This window comes from Anticarsia gemmatalis, chromosome 18, assembly GCF_050436995.1.
Source record: "Anticarsia gemmatalis isolate Benzon Research Colony breed Stoneville strain chromosome 18, ilAntGemm2 primary, whole genome shotgun sequence".
NCBI classification, from domain to species: Eukaryota; Metazoa; Arthropoda; class Insecta; order Lepidoptera; family Erebidae; genus Anticarsia; species Anticarsia gemmatalis.
The window spans coordinates 2,680,577-2,707,437 of NC_134762.1; the positions used below are offsets into that span (position 1 = coordinate 2,680,577).

At 34.3% G+C, this 26,861-nt stretch overlaps 1 protein-coding gene across 3 annotated transcripts in view; it reads right to left on the reverse strand.

Annotated features, from left to right (window-relative positions):
- The window catches only part of Synd (protein kinase C and casein kinase substrate in neurons protein Synd), a 145,265-nt gene that overhangs the window by 100,323 nt on the left and 18,081 nt on the right, over window positions 1-26,861 (reverse strand). For 2 of the 3 annotated variants that reach the window (XM_076126270.1, XM_076126273.1), the window contains exon 2: window positions 23,102-23,195. The gene's annotated coding sequence lies outside the window, so the exon portion shown is untranslated. Of the gene's footprint in view, window positions 1-23,101; window positions 23,196-24,002; window positions 24,146-26,861 lie in introns of those variants that run through there. The other variant, XM_076126271.1, reaches the window with a different exon arrangement.

Genomic DNA, 26,861 nt, shown 5'->3' on the forward strand with positions numbered 1-26,861 from the left:
TAGTTTTCACCATTTCAACGCTAACTGGATCACATAAAATTATGATGACTGATGTCTCTACTCGACGTATAAAAAGTAGGTACGTAATTTATTTAAGACTTTCACTAGGTCATTTTGACCTAGACCGATTAGTTATTAAAGTGAAAATAATAACATACGAATGAAATAAGAGTTTTTAAGCAATCGCGGTTTGTACACAGAATACTAAATTGTTAAACAGGTTCTAATCGCATTGAGAATTAGGTTGAGTCCGTGACCATGATCGATATAACTCCATCGAAACGTCGGTAAACAAACAAGGTATCATAACTTAAAAGTTCCCATCGATTTTAAGAGCCGTTTAACGATTTAAGACGAATAAAAGACGTATAACAATAATTCCCAACTATTTCAAACACAGCCTTTCATAATAGCCTCTAAACCAAATGTCAAACGACACGTCTATGTCAACATCCATTTCACACGTATCTCGTAGGTCAAAGATATAAAGGTGAGTGCATAGTGTCGCATCTGTCATAAAGCTGTAATCTATGGCCGCGACGGAATGTCGTTCGGACCTGCCCCAAGGAAGGGACGCTTCATACGTAACGGCCGATTTACGGCGATGCGCGACCAACGCCGGCCACACTTTAATTTATTTATTACGATACCGACCGCCTTGTATGGCCACTTTTAGATCTTGATTCTGTTTAATGTGTTGTATTTGTTTACAGTCAGGACGTTGTTTTGTCGCTTCACAATAAGTATACGTTACTATAGTAAACAAGTAAATTTATACATAAGTAGTTGGCTTTTCAAATATCTGCCATGATCAATAATATAATTTGTAAGTCTGAAATTCAGCAGAATTCAAGAGCATGTGTAGCCGGCAATAACTAATTTTGTAGCAGGATATGTGCCATCATAATAATTATACTGTATACTAACTACAAAGCAGATACTTCTCTTACAACAAACTGGTCATCTCTGCTGCCGTTTGTCTTAATAAGTCTAGTTAGTTAAATTACTATTTTGCATTTCCTTCAAGTCCCGTTCCGATAGGAACGAGAAATCTTAATATTTATGACTATACTATAACGCAAGAAACTCTGTACCTTAGTATCTGAACGAGAGTAATCAATTATGCATAAACGGTGAAGTTAAAAGCATAATTTAATGGCTAACTAATTATGCGTGTGCACTCAATTAAGTGAGCAAAGCTTCGACACAGGTTTGAAACACTAATGGCTTTACTTCGGCGCACATTGCTTGAACAAAATAAACTCAGTGCCTAAATTACAAATAGGTTCCAACAAGTGAAAAGCCTGTGTTTTTAAACTCAATATTTATTCACCCATTCAAATTTTTGCGGCCGACATTATGTCCCTCTGTAAAATTAATGATCACCACAATCGTACTCGAGTGACCAACTTTGAAATACTGGTACGAATTATTTTTTTTATTTTTTATAACATTTAATGAACAAAAGACAGCTAGTATAGTTTTCATTTGTTCTATAGAACAGTACAATAGAATTTTTCTTAACATTAGTGTTAAATAAAATGGCTTTTTATTTTTCTTCCGACCAGTAGTATAAAAAGGAAATTTTAATAACCAGTAATTATTTTATGATTACGTTAATAGCCGTTGGACATTGATTCAATATAATATCTTCAATACCGCTAGACTGAGCGAGAATCATTTAACAGAAATCTAATTAAAACGAACACTTTCTATCAATAGATGTTTAATATCTAGAATTTCTTACTACAAACCTGTTTTATTATCTCTGCAAATGTTTTATGGAGTGTTCAGGGGAAATTTATGAATGTATAGGAACTTAGACGCGTCGAATAAGTTTTAGTTGTTATAATGGCGTTTCTCTGTGGTATAAAGGTCACTATGTCGTTTATAAGATTAATATTACTTGAAAGCTTTTGTTAATCCATTTGATTTACTATTGGACCGGTCTACTGATAACCATGCGGCATTGGTGTAGTTAGTTTCACATGGTTGATTACCGTTGATATTTTTGTACCAGATTTGTAAAGGTTTGCCGATGGCTATAATGTATTAAGTTTTTACTAGGAGCATAGCATAGATGAAAGAAATACCTACAAAATATTGATTAAAAACTTCCTCATATAAAAAATAAATATTTACTAATTAATAAAGTTTGAAAGCTTTAAAAACGCGGAGACCGGAACAAAGAAAAGTTAAATTTATTTTCCGCAGCTGATGCTAACAAAGTGATATTAAATTAAAGAGTATTTTTGACCAAAATTTTCTTGATTTAGATTACACTTTAATGATGACGATTGGCCATTAAAACAAACTAAGGACTAAAAAAGTTAAAATTGTTTAAAAAGCGTTACTGCCAACCCAACAGCCTATTCTTTTCCGAGATTTTAATATGTATATCACTTAATTTTTCACTTAATCATTTATTATATGTATTAAGTAGACGTATAAACGTAATTAGAGGTAAAGGATCTGATGAAATTGCACGCACGAGTCTTTAAACGGTTCTTGAAGGGTGTCGAGTTTACCACCCGGCACTTGCCTTGTTGTAGACACCTTTACCTCACTTATATTGAGAGCTCGGAATCACAGAAGGACATTAATATGTTATAATGGAAGAACATTACCCTCCAATAAAATTTGTCGGAGAATAATAAAGGCTTAAGCAGACAAGCGCTGTTATATTTTCAATACCTATATAATCTACCGTATTTGTATGCAAGTAAAAATAACTAACATTACAGTAGAAGTCAGTTTCACGTAAACACCACTTGCACATAGCAGTGGAGTATTAAAGTAACCACACTGTAATCAAACCTCGGACTGGCTGCAATTAACCATAGTCGAAGATGGGCAATTAAATGTTTTATTGAACGACTTTCGTTTTCGAAAAATGTATTTACAGTTATAATTTCTAAGATTTAACTGTAGAAATGGTTTTGAGATAGTTTTATGTTCTTGTATGTAATATTCTACGGTAAAAAGAATGTGAAGGGCAACGATAACAGGAGATAACCATTAGAAGGTGTATTCTAAGGACTATGGTGTAGTGTTTGTAAAAAGATAAGATTTTAATGTCGCAAGAGACTTTGCAAATACACAGTTTTGTAGAAATACCAGTAATGGAGACAATTTACAACCGGGGTTTTCCATTAAAAAAGCATCATCAGCCTGACTAAAATTCGCTTCTTCTGATACAGGGAAACATCAGTAAAATCATCAAAATTGTTCAAAAGTGGAATATGGGGAAGAACCTAGACAAATATGTATATTACTTAATTTATGGTTCATGATCTTGTCTGCCAAATGAAATCCACTGGACAAATGTATGATTATTGGAACACATTAAAGTTAACCAAGTTTTTATTCCCCAAATAAAATTTAAACTAACAAGAATCTAAGCAACCCGAACACATCGATAAGATCGCATCGACATTATTATTGGAGATATCATTAAACTAAGCAAGGGAAACGATTACAATCAAAATACCTCAGTTTGAACATCGAGTAACAGTTGTTCTGAAACAGGTGGCGGATGAACATAAATAGAAGAATTTAGTAATGAACATTTTGTTACAACATTATTATAAAACCAAGTTGCATAGCGGCTATTTGTCCGTGATATGTACCGAAACTACTGAATGGAATCTGATGCTGTTTTCACTATCCACAAGATAGGATATTGAAAAGTTACATTTAGAGGAGCGTTTTTTAGAGGACGCAAGGGGGACAAAGATGGCGACCCCACAACCTTTAACTTAAGTTTATATTTTTATGTGTAGAGGTCTAAACATAAAAAAATAAAATTTTGTTTAAAAAGAAAACGCAAGCTAAGGCCTTAATAATTTTACATTTCAATGGCCAAAGAGTGATTCATAAGCAAGATTTCAGTATATAATTCATTAAAGATTTGTGTGTATTGACTGAAATATAATGTCAAAGATATAAGTTGCGATCAGGCTCAGCGTTCGTCCAGGTCAATGTTTATAGGGTCCGCTTATTAAAATATGTAAATAAGTTTCAACTTGATAGAAGATAAGATTAGAAATGTTTATTAAATTCCGTTCATTTAGTCTTAGCCCTAGCAGCCAGTTAGTTTACTAGGAAGATAGTTCAGCCATTTACATAAAGTGCATGTTGCAACTTTGTTATCTGAAGATCTCAAGTACTTTCGAGTTGTCTAGTAAAATTTTCATTACACCAGAAAGTATATTGTAACCAGTATTGATTATAATCAAGAACCACTCAGATAGAAGCTTCAAGTAGTTTTATGGATCTTTAGAAATGCGCTGTTAATGAGAATTAAAACCCTAACCTTTGAGGTCAATATAATTAAGTATTTAGCGAAGTTAATGCGAAATATAAAAGTTGCTGGAAAATAGTTATATTACTTAAATGAAGTTCTGAATTTTAATATGACTATGAATAGCACAAATTACTAAATTACCCATACATGTTATCGACAAACTAACTGTATCCTTTACATTTCCTACTATTACTACACTATTCACCATCGTATTGCCAACGTATCAGATGTAAAGGCCTAAAAAACTAGTTGTTTAAAATTAGTTTATTCAGACACTACAATGGTGATTATTTCTTTTAAATACATAAAATCAAGCCTTTTTCCACAGGGTAGGCAGTGACCAAAAAACGCCACTTGATACGATCCTTACAAACTTCCCTTGCCTCATTCACATCAATACATTTTGCTATACAGGACCACCGGTTACGAGTACTACGCACCTGACCTTTTTTAAAACATAAGAATAATTTTAAATCTCTACGTAAAAAGCAATTAATAACTATTGCCGTTCATTATAGAACAATAGTGTACGTAACAGAGGCAGTATACGTGCGTAACTACAGAACAGTATCGCTCAGTGTCAACACATTAGTTTTGTGATGTACTGACAATGCGCGCGCGCAGACCGCCGCTACGGTTTATTGTTCAGCGTTTTATCTACCCAAGGTATAAGATGTAGCGGGAATGTCTTAATTTTACTTAAATAACATCGTTATTCCCAAAGGTGTAGGCAGAGCTGCATGAAATATATACACGTTCCGCCATTTACAGTACTAGTCCGATGTAGTTAGGAGAAACGAGTCTTATCAATTGTGTATTGTTTTGGTTTGTGTTTAATTATTTTATTTGTATGCATCTTGTAAGTGCTCCCGGACTAAGAGCAAATGGCATGAGACTGATAGGATTATCCATGCCTTCTTTGCACAGAGCCTTAATTTCTATACCTATTATCTTATTTCTATACCATCAGCTATCAAATGTGGTGGACTGCGTTTATCGTCAGTACGTAATGACTAAGACTAAGGACACCTTAGGGTGGTTTAAATATGCTACATGCAGATCGCATGTAGTAACTGCCATGTGACTATCGCGTCTTGTTACTTTAGAGATAACTGAAGCTTTATGCGTTTTAATGTATAATTCTATTTATCACATAACTTCACGAATATATCCTACGAAAGGCACTAATTAATACTTACGCAATAAATACCATAAAAAGTACTAAAGCAGTTACCGACAAGCAAAGAAAGTTGTAAATTTTTATAATCGCATTTCACGGTTGTTCGGTAACCGTCTAATTAAATAGTGTTAATTGGCGATTATCGTTTGATATGAATAAATATACAATATAGTACACGCGAACAGCCCGTTAATGTGATTTTTAAATAGGAATTTTGTACTTGAAAGATTTATTGTTCGTCTATAATCGTATTTATTCATGTTACGTGGTTTGATGTGGAAATTACGTATGTTTTTATCAAGAGATCTACAAAGTCTCATAGATACAGCAGTTTCAAAGTAACAGTTGCAGCATTATGTAGGCAATCAAACAAAGCGTAAAAGTATAAATAAAAAAAAATCTAACACTATTTAGTACCTCGAGTCTCTTACTTTTTGGTGATTATTTCAGAAGATACAATATGGCATTACATTTATATGAGGAGCATTTATATAGGAGGAGGGAGGAAGATACATTAATATGAGGAGCTCGTGGCTTAGTTAACAACAGCCGCGCAGATCGATCTCTGAGGCTAAGCCATGCTTGCCGAGGTTGATTTGTGGATGGGTGACCATCTTATACATATCGAGTTCCTCCGTGTTTCGGAAGGCACGTTAAATTGTGGGTCCCGGCTGGCATTTTCGAAGATCTTTGACAGTCGTTAACAGTAGTCAGAAGCTTGAAAGTCTGACAACCAGTCTTACCGAAGGGTATCGTGTTATCCCAGGTAACTGGGTTGCGGAGGTCAGATAGGCAGTCGCTCCACGTAAAACACTGGTATTCAGCTGCATCCGGTGAGACTGGAAGCCGACTCCAACATAGCTTGGAAGAAAGGCTAAGCTGATATATAATACAATATGGCATTACAAAACGAATCACCAGTCTGAGAATCAAGCCATAACTTTACTAGTGTAGTACTTTAACAAAATACAGTAAATGACAGTAATATGGTTATAATCGCTCCTCTCAAGTATTTAGACCACACAAGTCCTAACAAGGGCCGTCAGTTAAAAGAATTACCTTCACCCTGTAATGAGATTATACACCTTTCTCCGCGGCTCACTGTTAGCGCGTCGGCTTTCATATTTGCGGTACGACTGGTCAATACTAGTCAATACTGGTCAAACGACCGACTAGCTTCTGTTCGCGACTTTTGCCGTTACATACGAAGATTTTTTTTACTTTTTTGCTAATTTTAAAAGGGAGACTTAAATGTCGTAATTTTGAAATGATATTATTTGTAGAAATGACGACTATTATAGACGAAAGCTCTTACGTTTCGGAGTATACCCGCCACTCTGGTGGAAGTTCCACCCTAACCCTGCGCTCCATTCAGTGCAGTGTACGCATTAAGTATATCCCCACGAAAAAAAAAAAGTTTTATCCCCGGTTTAGAGGTACATCTAGCGGTAGTTTATGTATTCAATAGCGTTTTAACTCATACAAAAAATGCTATTGAACAGATAAACTACCGCTTAATGTACTCAGAAACCGGGCAATAGTGCTTATGTTAGTAAAGGGTAACATAGCTCGCTGAAAGTAAAGACAAAATAGTTTAGTCGCTTTGCGACTGCCGCGTACAAACAAACAAAGTACCTTTTTTAGAAATATGAGTAAAGAAAACGGGATTTAAGTTGCCAACATTTGTTTTCATGGTTTGCTCGTTAAGAGGAGACGTGGAATGGTTGAGCTGACGACTGAATAGCTTTGCGCGTTATGGACTTTAGATTACTGGAATTGACATAAAATAACGACGTATATTTAGAGACGTTAAGTAGTTAAAAGTATGGTTTTAATATAGAGATATTCATATAGGATTATAGCACATCATATTATTATGCGGAAATATTTATGATTTTTATTATACTTTACAATCATAATGGTTTTCATTCTTTTAGAACGATGTTTCGGAAGGACACTTATATGCGAAAACATTGATGCTTTTTTACAGTCATAACTATTATACTACTATATACTACTTTTATATTTAAAAGGCTTATACTATGATATGGTTGGGAATACGGTAGTTGATGGTAATATAGAATATGTTTATAAAATAACTTTATAATCAGTTTACTACCATCACGTCATATGTACTTAAATACGTTGTAACTTAAAAATGCATATTTAAAATTCGACACGCGATAACTTACGAGTATTTACTATACTGGCGGCCATATTGGATCGTGTTTATGTACTTATGTAATAAAATGTCATACGTTTACATAACTAAGTTATTTACGGCTGTACGTACGCTCTGAAACGAATGGAGTTTCACGCGTGGTTTTGATATAAAAACGACTTGGAACATTTTTGTTGATAAAATATTATAATAGTTACTATACAGTCCTTTATCGGATAGTGTAGACAAATTATCACGTAGAACTGTTAAGTATTAAATATTATACAACATAAAAATCCTTTTATATGATACATTTATGCATGATAATAAAAATGGTGAACTTTTCCGTACATATTGGGCAGCCAGTGAATGTTGGAATCGTTTCACTCATAACTATTAAAAAAAATCAATAATCAAATCATTTAGGTCAAATGATGGTCAATGATACCTACAGAGTGAATTTACTGCTAAAAAGGCGAAGTAAGAATAAATTGTTTAGAATCACGAGGGACTAATGTTAACATTCTAATCAGTCTTGTGAGTACACCGTCATACAGTAAAATACCTAAAAAGAAAACAATATTTTCTTGAAAGGTCAACAAGTCTAAAGTAAGCATTTAATATTATCAAAGCCATGTTTTATAATCTAACAGTATAAATATAAATAGACAGACAACAAACAAGATCTGTATCTACGAATAGAATGGTTATTGTTAGTGTGCGACGGAAATTGCTCAGATGTAGGTCAGTTCACGAGTTTTCATTCAATCAAACGGCTTCGTTCTAATCAAACGATATTATAATACTTGACATTGTGTTTATTTTCTCGAGCTTTTTTGTTTAACATTGTTGGTACAGTGGAAATTTTAAATTGATATTTCCGCACAAAACAAAATACGATTGAAATTCTGGCGGTGTATACTTATTTTTGCTCGTGACTGTACATATTATAGAGAATGAGATGACTTTATTTTTATCAGGAAAGAGTTTTTATACCGATACAAATAATACTAAATCTGTTATATTTTCAAAAAGATACAATATTTTACAAATTAAATAGCTTCGCCAAACTTTAATAGACACGCTCTTTTTTATACCAAAAGTAGTTATTAGATCTGTATATTTTTTTGTAGAACGGACAGTTTTGTTTGTGCCATATTAAAATGCAAATGACTGTATTTCATTGAAGAGTTATTTACATAAATCAATATTCAATTCAGTTAACCAATCTAATAATCCAATGAGTAATATAAATAGGAGATTTCAATGACGAAGGGGTTTTTAAATCTAAGGATTTTCCGAAGAAGTTTACGTGTTGTAAAAACCAAAGTTTGATTTACAGCACCTTTATTTCAATCTATTATAACACCTGACCCAGTAATATACTAGCTCATTGGGTGTCTCCATGTATCACTTTGAGTTCAATCTTTTGAACACACATAATCAAAATATTTTTTTTTTTTTTTTGAAAGTGTTCATCACATCATAATTTCTAGCAATGCCGACTATTTTCTGAAGCCTTACAATTCTGTTCATCTACTAAAACAGAACAGAAATACTTACATGTTACAGAACATCATTTTCATTCATAAAACAGAAATATCAAAACCTGCATAAGCCCTCTTCAACATAAACTTCACAATTTCTCTTTAAACACATAACTTAAATACAGTATCCCGGCGAAGCTCAATAACCATCAGTCAAAATCAGGTAGGTACAATATGTCACAGGCCACCGGTTCGACAAGGGCGCGAGGCGTGCCCCAATATCCGCTTTTTACGCCAAAGAATTTTGTAAAGTGGCCGCAAGGTCGATGGAAACTCAACTCATGGGTGACTCATCAATTTCAGTTCCAACTTGTTTACCGAGAACCTGATTGTGACGTAACTGATTTAGGTGAAGTATCAGTTTTGAAAAATAACCTTATTTTGAGAAATAGCTGTTCTCGCTGATCGGTAAACAATTATGCCGTGGCCGTGAGTTTCTCGCTAGCTCTTCTCATAAGGCTCTAACCCCTTTCCGAGCTAGTGGTAAATTCAGTAATTGTAACGACTATCATAAGTGTCAACATTTGACCTAAGTGAATAAATGATTTGATTTTGATTAGTAAGTCACATTTGCCCTAGACATTCCATAAATAGGTGGCCGTTTATTGGAATTAAAACTATTCTTAAGACTCAGTGGATTTTTAAAAGATTGTTCTGGTTGTTATATAAGATATTAGGCTTTGATCCATATCATGCAAATGATTCGGGCGCATTAAACAACTTCGACATTAAATCGACCACTGACAGTACGAAACAATTACGAATAGCTAACTAAGAAAAATGTTCGGAGCCACAGTTTAAGTGATGAAATAAGAATCCAAAACATTTCCAACACATCGAAAGCTCATCCTATTTCCCATCACCAAAGAATTTCATATACTATAATCAATTTCATAACGTATAAACTGCAACACTATTAATATCTTGGACACACACTTTCACTGTTCCCATACCAATGGCCGATCGGTAGTTTATGCCATCGCGTACGCATACATCCGTCATTCGTTCGTGTATTACTCGGAGAGCGTTCGTGTATTACTCAGAGACTGGTGATCTACCGTCGTTGAGCGCGTATTAATTAGCTTTTATTATGAAGATCTAGATGATGTATACCATTTTAGTTGAAATTAGTTGTTTTACTTATGTAATAATGGTTTTTATTGCAGGTTTATACAGATGTGTTATGAAACCAACATTTGTGGCGATTGTAAGGCGTAATATTCTATAATAAAATGTTCGTATGAATACGTAATTGAAATGTTAGTTACTGAAGGATACCTACCTAACAATAGAGTCTATGATATCATCAAGAATTTATCATCTATGATTATCCTTGTACTATAAGATTGCAATCTTATTTATGTGGACTGATTGATTTTAAAACTCAGATTTGTTCCTGTATTAAATTTAATATCCTTAAGACCTAATTTCGGCCTGATGAAGATACCCCTGCCCTGCGGGAGGACAACAAAGGATTAAACAATTTTTTCTCCAGGCTTCCGTCCAATCGTCCTCTGTGTAACCTCATTTGTTTTCTCTCTCATTTCCATTCACCTATCCTGATTACTCTAATACGCTTTTCATCCCACTTTACCATTCAAAATTCTATATCAATTTTCCACCCAGTTCCACTATAAGTTGACCCTTCAATAGTTTAGTCGCAATGTCATTGCGCGCTGTGTTCCTAACGGTACAGGGGTACGATGCGCACGCGCCTCTCCGCCCGATTCGGCAACATTCGTGCATTTCCGCTGCTCCATAGCGGTTTGTGTAACTAGCGGGACAATTGCTTTTGCAAAAATATTGGTGATTCACTCATTCATAGCGAATTCTATGGCAGAATTATTTATCGTGTCACGGAAATCTGAAGTTTGGTGTCCGATTCAGGCTGCTTTTTTAGAAAGATTTAGGCTGATTTAAGAAAAAAATAAGCTGATTCCTTAGAGAGTCAAAATATACTAATATTTTTTTTGCAAAATCTAATTTGATTTAAATTTTTAAAACCGTCTTAAATTTTTGTCGACACCCTGATTTAATCTGTCTTTATCAGGCTTATAGTTGTTGTAATAAAATGTGCACTAGTATATCCTCGTAAAAGTATAAAATAACTATATGCAGTAATGATATAACTTTTACTTTTCCTATTTAATGTGTTTGTTATTATCTAAACATCGACATTAATACACGTTTTATTAGTGCAATGGGCAATAAACATGCTCGAACAGTTTTAATTGCAGATTCATTGGTATTTAATGTTGCACAATAAAGGATGGAGAGGCAACTTAGATAACACAACACATTGTGAGTTTAACATGAAAATACATCTAATGTGTAAGAATGTATGTATAAAATAGTTATGCCGCAAACGAATAAGGAATGTTTTAATCGTACGTCAATTACTATGACAAATGGTTAATAGGTGCTCTTGCGCATGCTATAAAGTTGGATCATCAGGTGTAAGAAGTTGTTCACACTAGAGTGTGTACTCGTTGATACGCCATACGCGCTTTTTACAATATATAACATTCTGATACAATTATCAATTCGAATTTCGATAGTGGTACTACAAAAAAATCGTATGGGCGCTGCAGAATTCAAAAATCGCATTAGCTTCCATCCGATGTCCATTCACTGCTTCTCATGGATTCGGATGATATTTGAGTACTGAGGCGTATAACAAATGTAACTTTAGACTATCACCTAAATAAAAACAGCTTTTAAGCTTCAAAATTATCATACACAGTCGTTAGCTATCGCCCATTTAACAACCAAGACATCCACAAGTACGTGCATATTATAAACTCCAGAAATCTAACACGTGCTAGGTGCGCATATCAAAATCCCAGCCTAAATCGTTGCATAAACGCAGTCCAGTGAATACAATCTCTTAAACGTTTCTACCGTTTGCGGTTGATTACAGAACGCGTGTCATTGTATGTCGTTTACGTTCCACGTTTATCTTGTGCTATTAACTGTCCATACTTGTACGCAGACTTATGATGTTGCTAATGTAATAAATGGCTTCTCACTTTCTATCCTAGTATGGAGAGTGTGTAATGATTATAGCTGTATTATGAGTTATTTATTGTGTGTATGTACCGCTGGAAGGATGTAGTGGAGGCGGATCTGAGGGAGCTTCAAGCCGGCTGTGAACTTACAAGGTTCACTAAAGCCCTTTCTTGATACACCGTCTTTCACTGTTGTCGATATTGAGATCCCGGGTAATAATGCTCCGTGAAATACAACCACAAAAAATAGAATATTTGTTTACTGAAATCCCTAATATATAGGAGGAATATTCTGAACGATACATAACCTATGTTACAATTGCAGTATGTTTTGAAATACAGGCGTGAAGGTCAAGTTGTCGTCGAAATTTCATTTTTATCCACATATCGCTTGAACTCGATAACATATAGATACACATACATACTTGACATAACACATATAAATACGTAACCACGATTATAATAAACCTCGTGAACAATCAGAAGAGAAGCACATGGGCAAACAATAACGTAACGTAAACACAAATTAGTCACGGCTTACCACGGCTTGCCACCGCATGCTACGGCTTACCTTGACTGTATCGACTGTGAATCATAAGTTGACATAACCAGTGATTATAATTTGCTATTATAGTAGAAATTTAAATTCTGCTGATTCATCAACACATTGATGTTTTTGAAGAGTCACAATTTGTACGGCGAATGACATTTTTTTATGAATGGACTTATCGGTCAGACACCAGGTTATCTAGTAAAACGAATTTTCATTACGGCAGGCTAGTTATTTGGCCTTAATATTTAGATTTTAAACGTAAAAAGATCTAGGTTCTCAACTTAAAGACGATATAGGTAACGAGAAAAACATAAAAAGTAGTAGTGTGTGGTAAGGTCTATTGTATAGACTATAATTCTGACTCAAACATTTAACAGAGAACCAATCCGTTATAGCGTACAGGCTTATTGTGTCACAGTTACAGTTGCAGACAGGTGTTCATGTCGACAATTCAATGGTACATTTAATGAATTAACACCTGTAGATAATGCCGAGGGATCAAGGCTTTTGTCTTAAGCCGAGAGGTATTCAGATCAAATAACACTTAAACTGTCATTGCGATTTGAGTGACGACCGGCTTGCCTTGTTGAACCAGTGAACTGTGAGCGTGACTAGATTACTTGGTGAAATTAATCTATAAAACTATAGATATAAATGTACGAAGTTTGCTGTAAAAAAATATCTTCTATAGTCTGACAATTAAGTAGCATTGGCATGCCCGATTTATGTAATGAATAATTTTCAAAATAAAATGGCTTGATGAAACAGGCCGTCACCGTTAGCTTCATAAGTCTCTGGGTTACAGGTGTCCTAAATTAAGATTTTTTTATTTTTCTACCAGCCGCGAATCGTTTCTACAAGGCTCCCTACTAACTATTCAAACTTTTAAATTGTTTACAATTCCTACATCACATTACTACAGGATAACCAATTATCCGCGTTATCTACGCGGATAATTGGTTAGCATGATAGCATGATAACAAAATAATTATAACTCGTACATATTAGTACTGTGTAAGTTGAAATATATCCAAAGTATCTGTGTTAAATTAAATGTATAATAATTTATCAATGTGTTTCCTACTAAAGCAATTAATTTACTAACATACCTCCAATTGTCACTGATAAAACTAGACCAACTGACTATTCCAATAAAAAAATCCTACGCTATACTTAGTCTTCAACAAAACTGCGTAGTCCATAGAATTAACGCCTAGTGATAAGTGTCCCTCATACAATAATACAATCAGAGCCGAGTCTAGCCGTGATAGCCGTGTGAAAACACCTCCGCAGTACAATCCAGTGCGATTACAGTTCAGACCACATCCAAACAATCGGTACACGAATATAATTGAGTTATTACGACACTGAATACTGTGGTTATATGCAAAGAGAATGGATGATCTTTTTGGTAATGTTTTATGGATGAATATTGTAAAATGCTTTAAATGACTGTGTTTATTATTCTCAGCTAAGTATGCATTGTATAGGTCATAAACATTCAAATAAATAATTTTGCTGTTACCAATACCTATTTACATTGCATGGGATGATGGGGTGACTAGTCTTCCAAAGCATCACACTTACGATTACACTAACTTTACGTCACACTTTAGACACAAGTGTAGATAGATTTTGAATGAAATTGGTAAGCCCAATTTGATTTGGCAAGATAGGATAACTATACATTATAGTAAAGTTTAGTCTACAACAACAATACAAGCAAAATATTGCAAACACATTCGTATACAAGAAGAAAGAAAATAAAGAAAGAATATGATAACCAATATTAGTAAAGTAATAAGTTTCGTAACATTAAAACATAAAACTTTAGCTTCATCATTAAACAGCCTAACAATTAGTTACACCATAATTTTATAGGACATTATCATTTACCATTAAGTATTGTAGTTTCCATAGAAATATTGCAATAACATTTAATGGGATGCAATTAAGAAATATTGAGTAATAATGTACTGGTTTTAAAATTGTGTCGATCGCATACTTTTCGTAATATTTGTGGTATTTTATAAACACCCGAGTTGTTGTGCTTGGTGCATTTTTATTAAAAGATCAAGGTTTTATTCAGTTGCTTGGGTAAACTTATACATAAAGCCGTGTTTCATTTTGTATGTTGAGCTTATTTAATATTAAATTAGAGAATAAGTCGCTGGAGCGCAATATATAAATAAATATACATATACAACTCCAACAATTAAAATTAAGAATTGTCATCAAATCAGATGTATGCTTAATACATAAGCCACGCAAAAAAAGAGTTTGCTCGCTCTACAAGACATTCCTAGTAGGATTATCTATTCTACTGCTAAAAAGTTTTTCAAAACTGGTTGCAACGTGACACTAAAAGCAATCAATCCAAGTTTACTAGGTAGATATTGTATAATCTTAGATAGGATAGACCGAAACATGACACGTGATTCCGTGGAATCTATTCATATTCTAATGAATGAATCTTATACGCTATCAATCGATTACAACCAGCTTACAATCGTGAGAACTAATCAAATCTCTCTTCTTTATAATTATAAATTCTAAATCGGTATTCATAGTTGTCCTCAATTTGTGACCCCAACACCGACTTAAGTATAATAAACTTTATTATTATTCCAATATCATAAAAAGGTTAACTTAGTATCTTTTATACGGAATATCTCCAAAACTACTGATGCGATTTGAAATATTCTTTTACTAATAGAAAGCTAGCCAAGCCTGTTACTCAGGCATCGTCCTTGAGCAACTGGATAAGCAGTTTACGACCACGGATAGTGTAAACGGGGCGCCGAAACGTCAAGAATTCTTATTCCTAAGTAAACTGTATGGCGACGTTCATTACCGACTGATATTATGTAGTACTAATTTAAGATAGTTTTTAAGGAAAAGATTCAAAACACATAAAACACATTCTCGCGAATGTAGTATTTATTTCACCCGAATGACGGGTTTTATTACGTAAATACGTTTTCAACCATATTTATATCGTTAAACCAAAGTTATGTCGAAGAGGGACGGTATAAAAATAAAGATTGGTTATTGCGTCGTTAAATATTACAACTTTTCATTGTAACGACCGAATTACTCAATGTAGTGCAATGCGACATGTTTCGCGGAATCATGTAGCTCTTGTATTTACGAGTATTACGTGGAAATAAATTGTATTTTGATAGCTTTTAACTGGACCTTTTAAGTTTGCTTTACTGGTAAATATGAATTCCAATGTTTTAACCATAAAACAAAGTTGATAGCTCCTATTAACCTCGCTTATTTCATTAATTAGAAAGATACGTATCCGTTACCCTTTAAATGATTCGGAGTTTAACACAGCAAATCGGAGCTTAGTGAATGTAAAATAGTAACATTGCACATTTTACTATTATTACATTTATTGGAAGCTAAAAACCAGGACATAAAAATGAGTAATGATTTATACCTGCTTATAGAGAGTAAAAGTTGATGTTCCGTCAAAAAAGAAGTAACTATCAATATCTGCTTCTATCAGATCAAATATCATGATTAATGATCTAAAGCGTTTTACTCAGAAATTATAATACGAAATACGAGAAATGAATAACGAAAACAGTGATAGTGAAAGTAAGTACATACATTCGGCCAACTTATTAGTTATTCGCATGTCAAATAACAATTCGACGTGGGAACCATACATGCGGCCGTCGAAGCGATAACATGAGCGAAAATATTTACGAAAATTACCGAACATAACCCAACATATCCGATCATTTTTTATTTTTATTACGGAAGGAAATGGCAACCTGCGCCGACTTTGATATTGAACTACTTTCTCTTGTTAATGAAATATTATTGTTCCAAGTTAAAAGCTTTGTTAATGAAGGCAGTAATTTAGTTCAGACCAAACGATTCATTTAGTCGCCTTTAAAGGAAATTGACAGGCTTTTGCACGAGCCGTTCACAATATGCAACAAGTACAAAATGAAAGTAAACCGAGCTTCTGGACATGACGGAGAGTATAAAGGGAAAACTGTAGCAAAAAAAACAAAAGATCAAACAAACTTAACGATTTTGAACTTTCGCGACTTGTACACATAATATTATAATGTAACGGGTCTTAAACGCTATTAAAATTAAAGGTCAAAAAAACTTATCCATAAAACGAAATCTTCAATCTTTTCTAAAAACTAAATCAATAAATCATTTCCCTCATTTTCACTTTCTTAACAAACATAAACCCACTCAGAGAAACTATCTTCAAACACAATGACATAATAAACTTGTTAAATTAATTCACAGTATACGGCACGCCCTTAGCCACCATTGTTACGTCACGAGGTCGTCTGCGCCCGCGCAAGTAGAAATTCACATTCTTATCTAACAAGTGGTAATGAAAAACTTAGGTACATTGTCTATCGCAGCGTTTCTCAAACTTGTCCATTCTGCGGGCCCATAGCAAACAAAGAACCAAAAAAAGTTCATCTGATACTAAGATCATCATCAGCTTAGTTTTTCTTTTATGTTGGAGTCGGCTTCCAGTGTTAACAGGTGGAGTTGGGCTAGATGCATTTTAAATGGGGCGACTGCCTATCGGGCCTCCAAAACCCAGTTTACTGGGCACGATACCCCTTGGTAAATATGTAAGTCAGTATTTTCTATTCTAGCATATCTAATATATAAAATTCTCGCGTCACAGTTTTCGTTACCGTACTCCTCCGAAACGGCATGACCGATTCTAATGAAACTTTGTGAGCATATTGAGTAGGCCTGAGAATCGGCCAACATCTATTTTTCATGCCCCTAAGTGACACTTTATTCTTTTTATTGCAAAACAACGTTTGCCGGGTCAACTAGTATTTACTAATTCTAATGTCTAATGTAAAAGAATCTTAGGCTGAGTAAAGAAAAAAAGGCGCTTAGTCGCGGACTCGCGGACCAAAGGTTCAGAAACACTGGTCTATTCCAATCGATGTGTGGATACAATACGTGAATGATTGCACTTTTTGTATTTATGTCGAATGATTTACATTGTCTTTGGTTAGTATTCTAATTATGTGTTTTTTATTTCGCCTTGTATTGATGTAAAATTGGCTTGAGAATGAATGAAAGTGTGGTTTTTCTGTTATAAATGTTTAAAGAGGAATTTAAAGATTGCACACGTTTGATCAGTAGCTTGGCGTATATTACATGGCTTAAGATAACTTGTTAAGACATGGTGGGTGTAAAGATTCTTTAGATAAGCTTTTGTGGCAAAACGTAGATATTTTAGTTTTCCTATATTATAAAAGACGCAATTATTCCAATGTACTATTAATGATTGATACCTTAATAAAATATAATTCCGAGCAGGTAAAACGATGACATTATGTAAAAACGAGTTTCTAAAGTGTAAACACATAAAACCTAGGTATTAAAAATTATACAAAAGCCATTTTTCAAGCGATTATATTAGATTCGTTCTGCTATTCTATTCCCTTTTTTAAAAACAAGTTGATTTACAAAAAGATCTTATATAAACCAAATTTACAAACACCATGACCTCTTACAACAAAATCAATCATCACACCATATTATAATCTCATTCCCATGCTTGCACAATACACGACACGGCAAAAAAACGGCAGACGGCGGCGCGCATTCTGGTAGCCTAGCGACATGCGCGTGAGTGCGCGCGGCCGTTCACGTAACATGCGCGCATGCGTAACAGTGCGCCAATACGAAGCGCTTATTAACACGTCTGTTAAACTAGAAAATCGTTCAAATAAAGTTCGCGTGAATTGATACACGATTTAATTGTCGGGTGTCGGTGATGTCAATTGGTATCAATGAGGACAAGTGCTTTGATTTGTGTGGAATGTTTTGTGTTATGCGTAAATGGTTTTGTTTGGATGATGTGCGACTAGGCGGAATCTAATAGAAAGGAAATTGAGGGACATTTATATCCTGTTGATTAAAGAAAATATTTTATAGATACAAGTAAAGAGAGAGAATAGTAATAGTATATAATATATGTAAATATCGAAGCCAGTCATCTTTATTGCCTTCAGCACATGAGAACAAGGCTTGATTTTATACGTACTAGCGACGTATAAAATCAAGCCGGAACAGAATTTGAAAAACAGCATTTACGTAAGTGTAAAAGTTGTATGCAAAAAGTAAAATCCAATTTACTCTCGTTACATGGTTCAGCTCGCACATTAGCTTTGGTGAAAATAACGACCCAATTTAAAATACGAGCGTAAACATATTCAACTGTTACTGAAAAACAAGAGAAATAGAGAACGTTTTAAAATATTTTTCTGACGTTATAATATCGGAATTACTGAACGTATGACGTCACAATCATTATGTCAGTATTTCTATACTAATGAACGGATTTACCACTTCTTTGGTATTTGTAAGACTATTCAGTGAAAAATGTACGATTGATTTTTTTCATACATTTGCTCAGGTCATCGGGCACTTATCCATTAGGCATTAAACAAGTCTTAAATGATTTTGATAATTCTGATAAGTAATTTCTCTTACAATATAAAATAGCCTATTGATCAAGAATTTTTACTCTGCACATACGACCATTAAGCAAAAATAATACGAGTAAATGATCATATAAAAAGTTTTATTGCATTTGTTCTTATAAGTTAGGTGTGTATTTTCTGTGCATCATCGTGTATTAATACGTCGATACATAGAACAATCCATCATAACTCAACAATGTCAATCATACACTTTCATCTTTCATCACGTCATTAAGGTGTAGTGTAATGGTCGGTTGAACAATAAGTATACACTATTTTACTAACAAATATAGTGTATAATAATTTCATTAACAAGTGCTGTACTTATAATAAAATGGACATAGGTTTTATTTTTCTTTGTACGGGTCCATTTTTTTCGAACTAGTGGTTGATTCAGTAAATGTAACAACTAGGTATAGTAATCGAACTATTTGACCTACGTGATGATAAATTATTTGGTTTTGATAGCGTCATAAAATTTGTACTCGTCATTTGTTAATAAACCAAATATAAGGATATACCAGAATGTATAATTTACTGCATCAAATTCTACCAGAAAGTTATATAACTATTACGTTTAATAAATCACTCCACAACGAAACCATCTCATCATCTCCTTTCTCCTCTCTTCTTCTCTTCTCCTTTCTTCCTCCTTCTCATCTTGTCCTTTAAAATGATTTTCAAAAACCAGTCAACTTACGATGACCCGTGCTAAAACGTCTAGATAAATATTCTTGATTATGGAAATCCCCTTGTAATATATAAATTATATATTTCAATACTCTATTACGTAATACGTTCAAATAGGTTGTGATTCGGATTGGCGCCACACACTCATTATCGCCAACATAATCGATAAACTAATGATTTTCACGTACATAAGTGCACGTAATTTCAAACGACACGTTCGTACGCCACGAGCGGTCGTGAGCTAGCCTCTTTATTGTAAACAATATATTATGTAGCCAGCATACTAATTGACACGACTGCTATATAAACACATGCTTTATTAGCTATTATTATTGAGCTATGAATTTTAATGGTTATGACTTATTGGTTCTTTGTTGGGTAGAAAAGTATGGGTAAGTGCTGAAGTGTAAAAACTGATTAGATATGTTTGAAAATAATGTCGGGACTGGGGAATCCCTTTTTGCAGAGCGTTATCGCAAATTATGAATAGCTTTTATTGTAAGCTCAGAGGTTCAACTTGATAATATTACATTCATAATGAAACCAGTTATTATTATTTATGCGTAATTTGAAAAAAATACGATATCATTCATTACTTAAGTAATATTTTTTAAAGATAAACACACTTCTCTTCCCGTTCGAGGGTTACGTGTCTCGCGTAGTATAAACTACTTTTGGCGTGATGAACAGAAGGCAGTCTCCTGAAATCTGCCACCACAAGATTGACACATTGGTCATCTATTGCTCATGATATCACTTTTTCTACTCTTTCAAAAGTTCATTCATTGATAAAGACGTAACGCAGGTTTGTAAACACACGAGCGGAAGTCTGTCTATGGATGGGTGGCACTGGCTTAATCGTATTTGTACTAAGCGTCTTCGTGCCTCAGTGGGCACGTACAAACATTGATCATGGGTGATGTGAAGCACAAGATGCGAGAGGTCGTTGAACTGCATAGGTTTTTTTAAGGATGACAGTGTTAAAGGCAAACTTAATGATAGCAAAATAGTTAAAAATTAAATGCCGTGAACAGTTCAAGACGTACGTAGACGGAAACATAGCTGGAGGAAACATTAGCATGTGATGAGGTTTTTAATGAAATATTGTATTTAGCATCTGTTTCCCATCTTATCTGATGGTAAGTGACGTTGAAGACTACTGAAGATAAGGATGTTACAAGTCTATTCAAGGGATTACCATTTCTTCTGCTTTTAGTGTGATATGCATCATTATAATAAGGGGTCAAAGGGGACATTTTCCAAAAATAAATGTAGTTACCTGCGCAACTATGGTACTCTGTCTATTAAAAAATAAAGTTAAAAATTACTATATTGTAAAAAAACTACCATAAAAAGGTAATTCCTAGCTATCACTAGAAAAGGCTTATATGGGAAGTTAAAGCTTCAAGTGAGCAAGATTAGCTACTAGTTTACAGTCTTAAGTGTTTCTTCGTTTGAAGTGGACTTGCCCTACAATAAACTAGTTGTACAATACTATGTTAGATAACACAAATTACTACGTAAAAGTGACTAAAGACTGCGCCCATATGATACGCTGATTTTATTATGCTGTAATTGATTATGAGTCAAAAACCTTCACTGTTTTTTTTACAGATCTAAGTTTAGAGTACAGAATGAAACAGCTATTATAGAATACACTTAGGCATGACCTTGACATCTTACTAGATATTAATAAAAAAATATTTTTAGGAAAAAATATGTATCAAAATATGACTGAGTTATAACACTACACCAATGATTTATCTAAAAAAAGGTGATAAAGAGATTAGACTAGACATCGTGGTCAACCCTGGTCGCATCCGTTGGGCGCATCTCCGTCCATCCGCGACGGACAGACAACAAAACGAGCCGTCGTAAATTGTCGCACAGCGGCGCGGGCGCAGGCGACGCCGGGTGCAACGACCGTGCTTTATTACATGATTGGGGGTGCCTACAATTGGTCCGTACAAATTATGGGTAGGACGCCCAATTTGGCATTTGTACGGTAGATTTCGTCTCATTCGAGTTGGTCTACCGTTACCAAATGTGTGCTACGTGTCTCTATTTTATATAATGATATATTTTTCGAGGCTGTGTTGTCTCTCTATGAAGAATTTATTACTGTTTAAAGAGAATCACTGACGGTTACCGACACCTATACTTCATAATTACATAATTATTTGTATTATTGACGAAAACACTTTTAATTGGTAAGACTTCGTCATATTTCCCGATTTTACATAAAAAAGCAAGCATTGAAAACCCTAAACAATTAGGTCAACGTATGGGCCATTGACACTTGTATGAATAACCTGGAAATTATAGCCAAAACGGCTCAACTGATGACTCACAAACAAAAGCTTTCATTCAACATAATACGAAAAAGCTAAAGGAATGCTAAATAATAACGATTTCAAAGTAAAGTTACGTATTAAATAGATCTATTATAATAATAGAGACACGACTTGGGATCAGCATCTGGTCAAGTTCAAGTACGAGCCAATGTTCCGACCTCATGCATAAAGAATAGCAACCTACACGATTGTCATAATTGGTTTGTTTACTCTTTGTATATTATTCATATTTACTTAGCTTTTTTTCAACTCCTGCTAAGAATGAATCATGTTGGGTACGAAAGAATTGTCCATTAATTTCGAGATACATATATTGTAGCAACTGTTATAGTGATCTATCACTACCTACACCTTCGTCAATCAGCTCACCTCAGCTCACCATTTAATCAATAAGCTGTGGATTCTTTCATAGGCATTTGTATCAACTGGCCAGATTTTTATCAATAAGACAACGTGGCAACGACCTAAAAATCTGAATAACAAACAGCATCATTTAAAATTATCGTTATCTATAATTTTAGATCTAGGGAAGCCCTAATCTTTTCCTCGCATATATTTATTACTCTCGTACAATGTCAGGAACAGAGTCTAGCCCTTTAAAGTTTTAAGAAAATTCATCCATGGACTTCCATTCTTAATAGATACTCCCGGACCACTAACCATACGACAAACAAACAAACTCCCGGACCCAGCATTTTCAGTCAGGATAAAGGAGAATGTTTAAGTATTAAGCTCAATTCTTTATATATTCACGTCCAGTTATTTATAAATTTGAAAAGAAGCACATAAATAAACTTACATGTAAGTAAACCGAGCAGCGTGACGACGCTTGTTGTCTTCAAAGACTCAGTCAAGTCTCATCGATGATCACACTTCACTTAATTGCACTAGATCTGGGGACAAAAGGGAAACACGTTTTAGTAAATATAACACAATATACATTAAGGAAAACACAATTTTTAATTACTTTATTATGAACAGTTTTCGTGATAGCATGTGGCACGAACATACTCTTTATTGATGACAAATGATTGGAATTTTGCATGAATAGATTTTGCATTTCAGCATCGGCTGTTCACGATATATTTAGTAGTGATTCAGATCTCCTAGCGTCTGTACTTTTCTATTCTGTACATTTATACAAGCAACATTAAATACTGATGAATACAGATTTTGATACCGAGAAGTACAGTGCACAAACCACGCGACTTCATACTCACAGCAACTTCTAGTACGATATTCATACAAAAATTGGTAGTTACTGAATCATATTCAATCATTACATAGTAACCGTGTAAAAGAGAGTGTAGGAGTGGGAATCACAACAGTATTTCAGTTCTGGCTGGTAGCCAGGAGTGTGGCTCGCATACAATCATTATGAAGATCTGTCTCAATTGACACTTTACGATGCGCGTACTACGTTCAAATTAGCTAGCAGTCATGGAAACGAGGATTCATGTACTCAGTTACATGGACTCCGAAGCTCATAGCAGTATCTTCAATCACGTTTATTAACGCAAGTACTGCCATAAGAAGTAGGCTCATTATTGCTTTTTTGTATTCCGGGCACGGTTCCAAAGTCTGAGTTGTATTCCACAGGAAAACCCAATTATAATCGGGTAGATTGATTTAACGATGCCCGGACATTAAAAAATACATACATTTAAAAATAATAAAACTAAAATTAACAAAATACAAACATGTTATTGTAGAACACCAAAACACCGAAATATTCCAGGAATAGTAGACAATTTTTAAATATATTTTTAAAAACCTTTATTCCATTATCGAGAAAGTAAGCACAGAAATCGCACGTCCATTCGTAAGCACTGATTAATCGCAACTGACGAAAACCTTCAGGATCGTCGGCGGACATAGCGCCAGTTTCCTTACAAAATTGTTTTTCATATCCTTCCTCCTGTAATCAAAGGATCTACTCCTTCCTACAATCGAAAATTTAACTAACTACTGATTACAAAACTATGATTAATTTACAAGGCTATGAATGAAATCGTCCTGTTTTTTACTTGTGCGTTAATAAATAATAAAAAAAAACACCAATACTATATTGATACATCACACGCAAGTGGAACGGAGGGCAGAATCAACTTCTGAACAATAACACAAATTAATCGTATACTAAGCTATGTCTTATGTTAACTGATATTTACACGCACATACACAATCGGTATTTTTGTTTTTAATTATCTTTGTTTTAATTATCATTGTTCAATTATTAATTATTATTAATATTAAGTAAGACCTAATACTTGCTGTAGTAACCAGATAAGTAACAGTATCGCTCAAAATGAGGCTCTCATTGAAAACCAGCGCTGCAATATCTTCGTGGTATTGCAGCATATAGCTGAATGAGGGCCTCATTGTTGGCAATACGTGCACATATTGTTCTCTTTTTTTATTGTTTATATTTGTTTATTGCCAACAATAAAATTATTTTCATTTCATTCATTTCATTTATATTTCGATCTACCCGCAAAATAAGGCAACACGTCCTAAAGTAAAACACTAAACATTTTTTCCTTATTTTTCTCGACCACGAAGATATTTGAATAACTTTCATCACAGCCAGCACAAAAGTTCTTTTGTCCTTGCGGGATAAAAAACCGGCTGAAACATCGCGATAATCTTGAGCTACCCTACATAAGTGTTTCAAAGAGAATGAGCGAAGTTAGCAAGTATTTCAACAGGAAACTTGCCTACCTTTTTTGAGCTTTTAGTCCATTGTTACAACAGGAATAAATTATTAAAGTACGCAGTTGCGTGCTCTCTTGTACATCTGAGATCAAAAGATAGATCTGCCCTTTTGGGACCGACTTAGCGTATTCAGGTTTGTCGGACTACGGAAAGTATGGGACTCATACATATTTATGTATAATAAATATGTCAAGGTAAAAGCGAAGGTACACACAAACGCTTTTACTGCGCATAAATCAAAAGTAGAGATCTCGGTATCATTATCTAAACGTAGGCACCTATATGGAGTAGGTAGGTAGTTATATTCCCAGATGAATTTTGGAGTATAATACTATACAATAGTTTAACGGCCCTTCGCACATATTAAACCTAAAATAGCACGCTTTTGTAATCCAAACAGGACAAAATAATACATTAATGTTTACAATTAACTCATAAAATAAACTAATAAGGTAAAACCTAGTTCAAATGAACATAGCTATGGGTGCATCGACGAAAACAGCATCATAGTGATGAAATCTAAACAATAAACACAGCTGTAGTTACACCGATACTGATTAATTTGTGCAGGTACGTTGTGTGACTCATACAGCCACTTTAATTAAAATAGTTGCTTCGCAATTAGTATAAATACATTGTTAGGTGTATTGATCACTAGAATCATCGGCATAAATTCGTAGGTACTTAATTATATCAAAATAACAACGGATAATTCTGACTTATCTTCTCCCAGAGCTTTTCCCTATCGAAGTAAGTTTCTGTCTGATAAGTGCCTGCCGATTGATACCACTCCTTAACTCCCAGATATAGGTAGGTACAATTGTCTAGAGCAGGGGTTCCCAACCTTTTCTTAGTCCGGGACCACTTTTATATTATTCTTGTAAGCAGGGACCACTATGCAAGTATATTAAAAATAAAGTGTAATAATCATCCTGAAAATTTTTAATTCTGAAATCATTCGCGGACCATATTTTGACTTCCACGGACCACTAGTTGGGAACCACTGGTCTAGAGCAAGACCTAAATGAATTAACAAAATTGTATTCAGCTCCTTTTCTTTAATTCTTCTCGTTACAGCAGAAAACAATTAGGTAAGTTAAGTGTTTCTGGAACGTAAATTCGTTGGCGTAGATCATTAGTCGACGACAATTTAAACGCAGTTAAGAGACAATAATGATAGAATAAGTTGACTTTCAATTAGTTAAGGCAACCTAGTCTGAATAATACGCATAACGGTATAGGATCTAAAATGGTGGATTCTATTAAAGTAATTTGATGTGTGCTTATTTTCCAATTAAATGACGATTATCCATGTGCCATATTTATTTCATAATATCTAGTAATACTTTATTACTGAAATCTAGAAGATCGACCTAGCCTTATAATAAATATTAGGTAACCCCCTGATTTCGTTTTGATTACAGGCAAAATAATTGGCCTAGATTACTAGATTTAAAACTACCTAAGGTAGTTACTTATCTTAATATTCTTATTTTAAGTCACAGAAATGCGGGAACCAAATTCATCCGGTACAATGTATACCTAATGAATAACATCATGAAGAGCCGAGTCTCCGTTTTTCGACCCATAAGCTTAAAAACCATCTGATCCCCACCGTAATACCGCTTTTAATCCAAACAACAGAGTTGACCTCCATCCACAACACAAGTGCTATAATTCTGGGTGCCAGTTCATCCCGCAAACCGGGCCAGATCTTGACAATGGACGTCCTTGGCCAACCCTCGTCTCGTCATCCATTCATCATAGCACTTTATGTAACAACAACCCATTTTTCCAAATCCAACCTTAACTTTAGATAAATAAAGTCGAATTTTCTGTGGGTC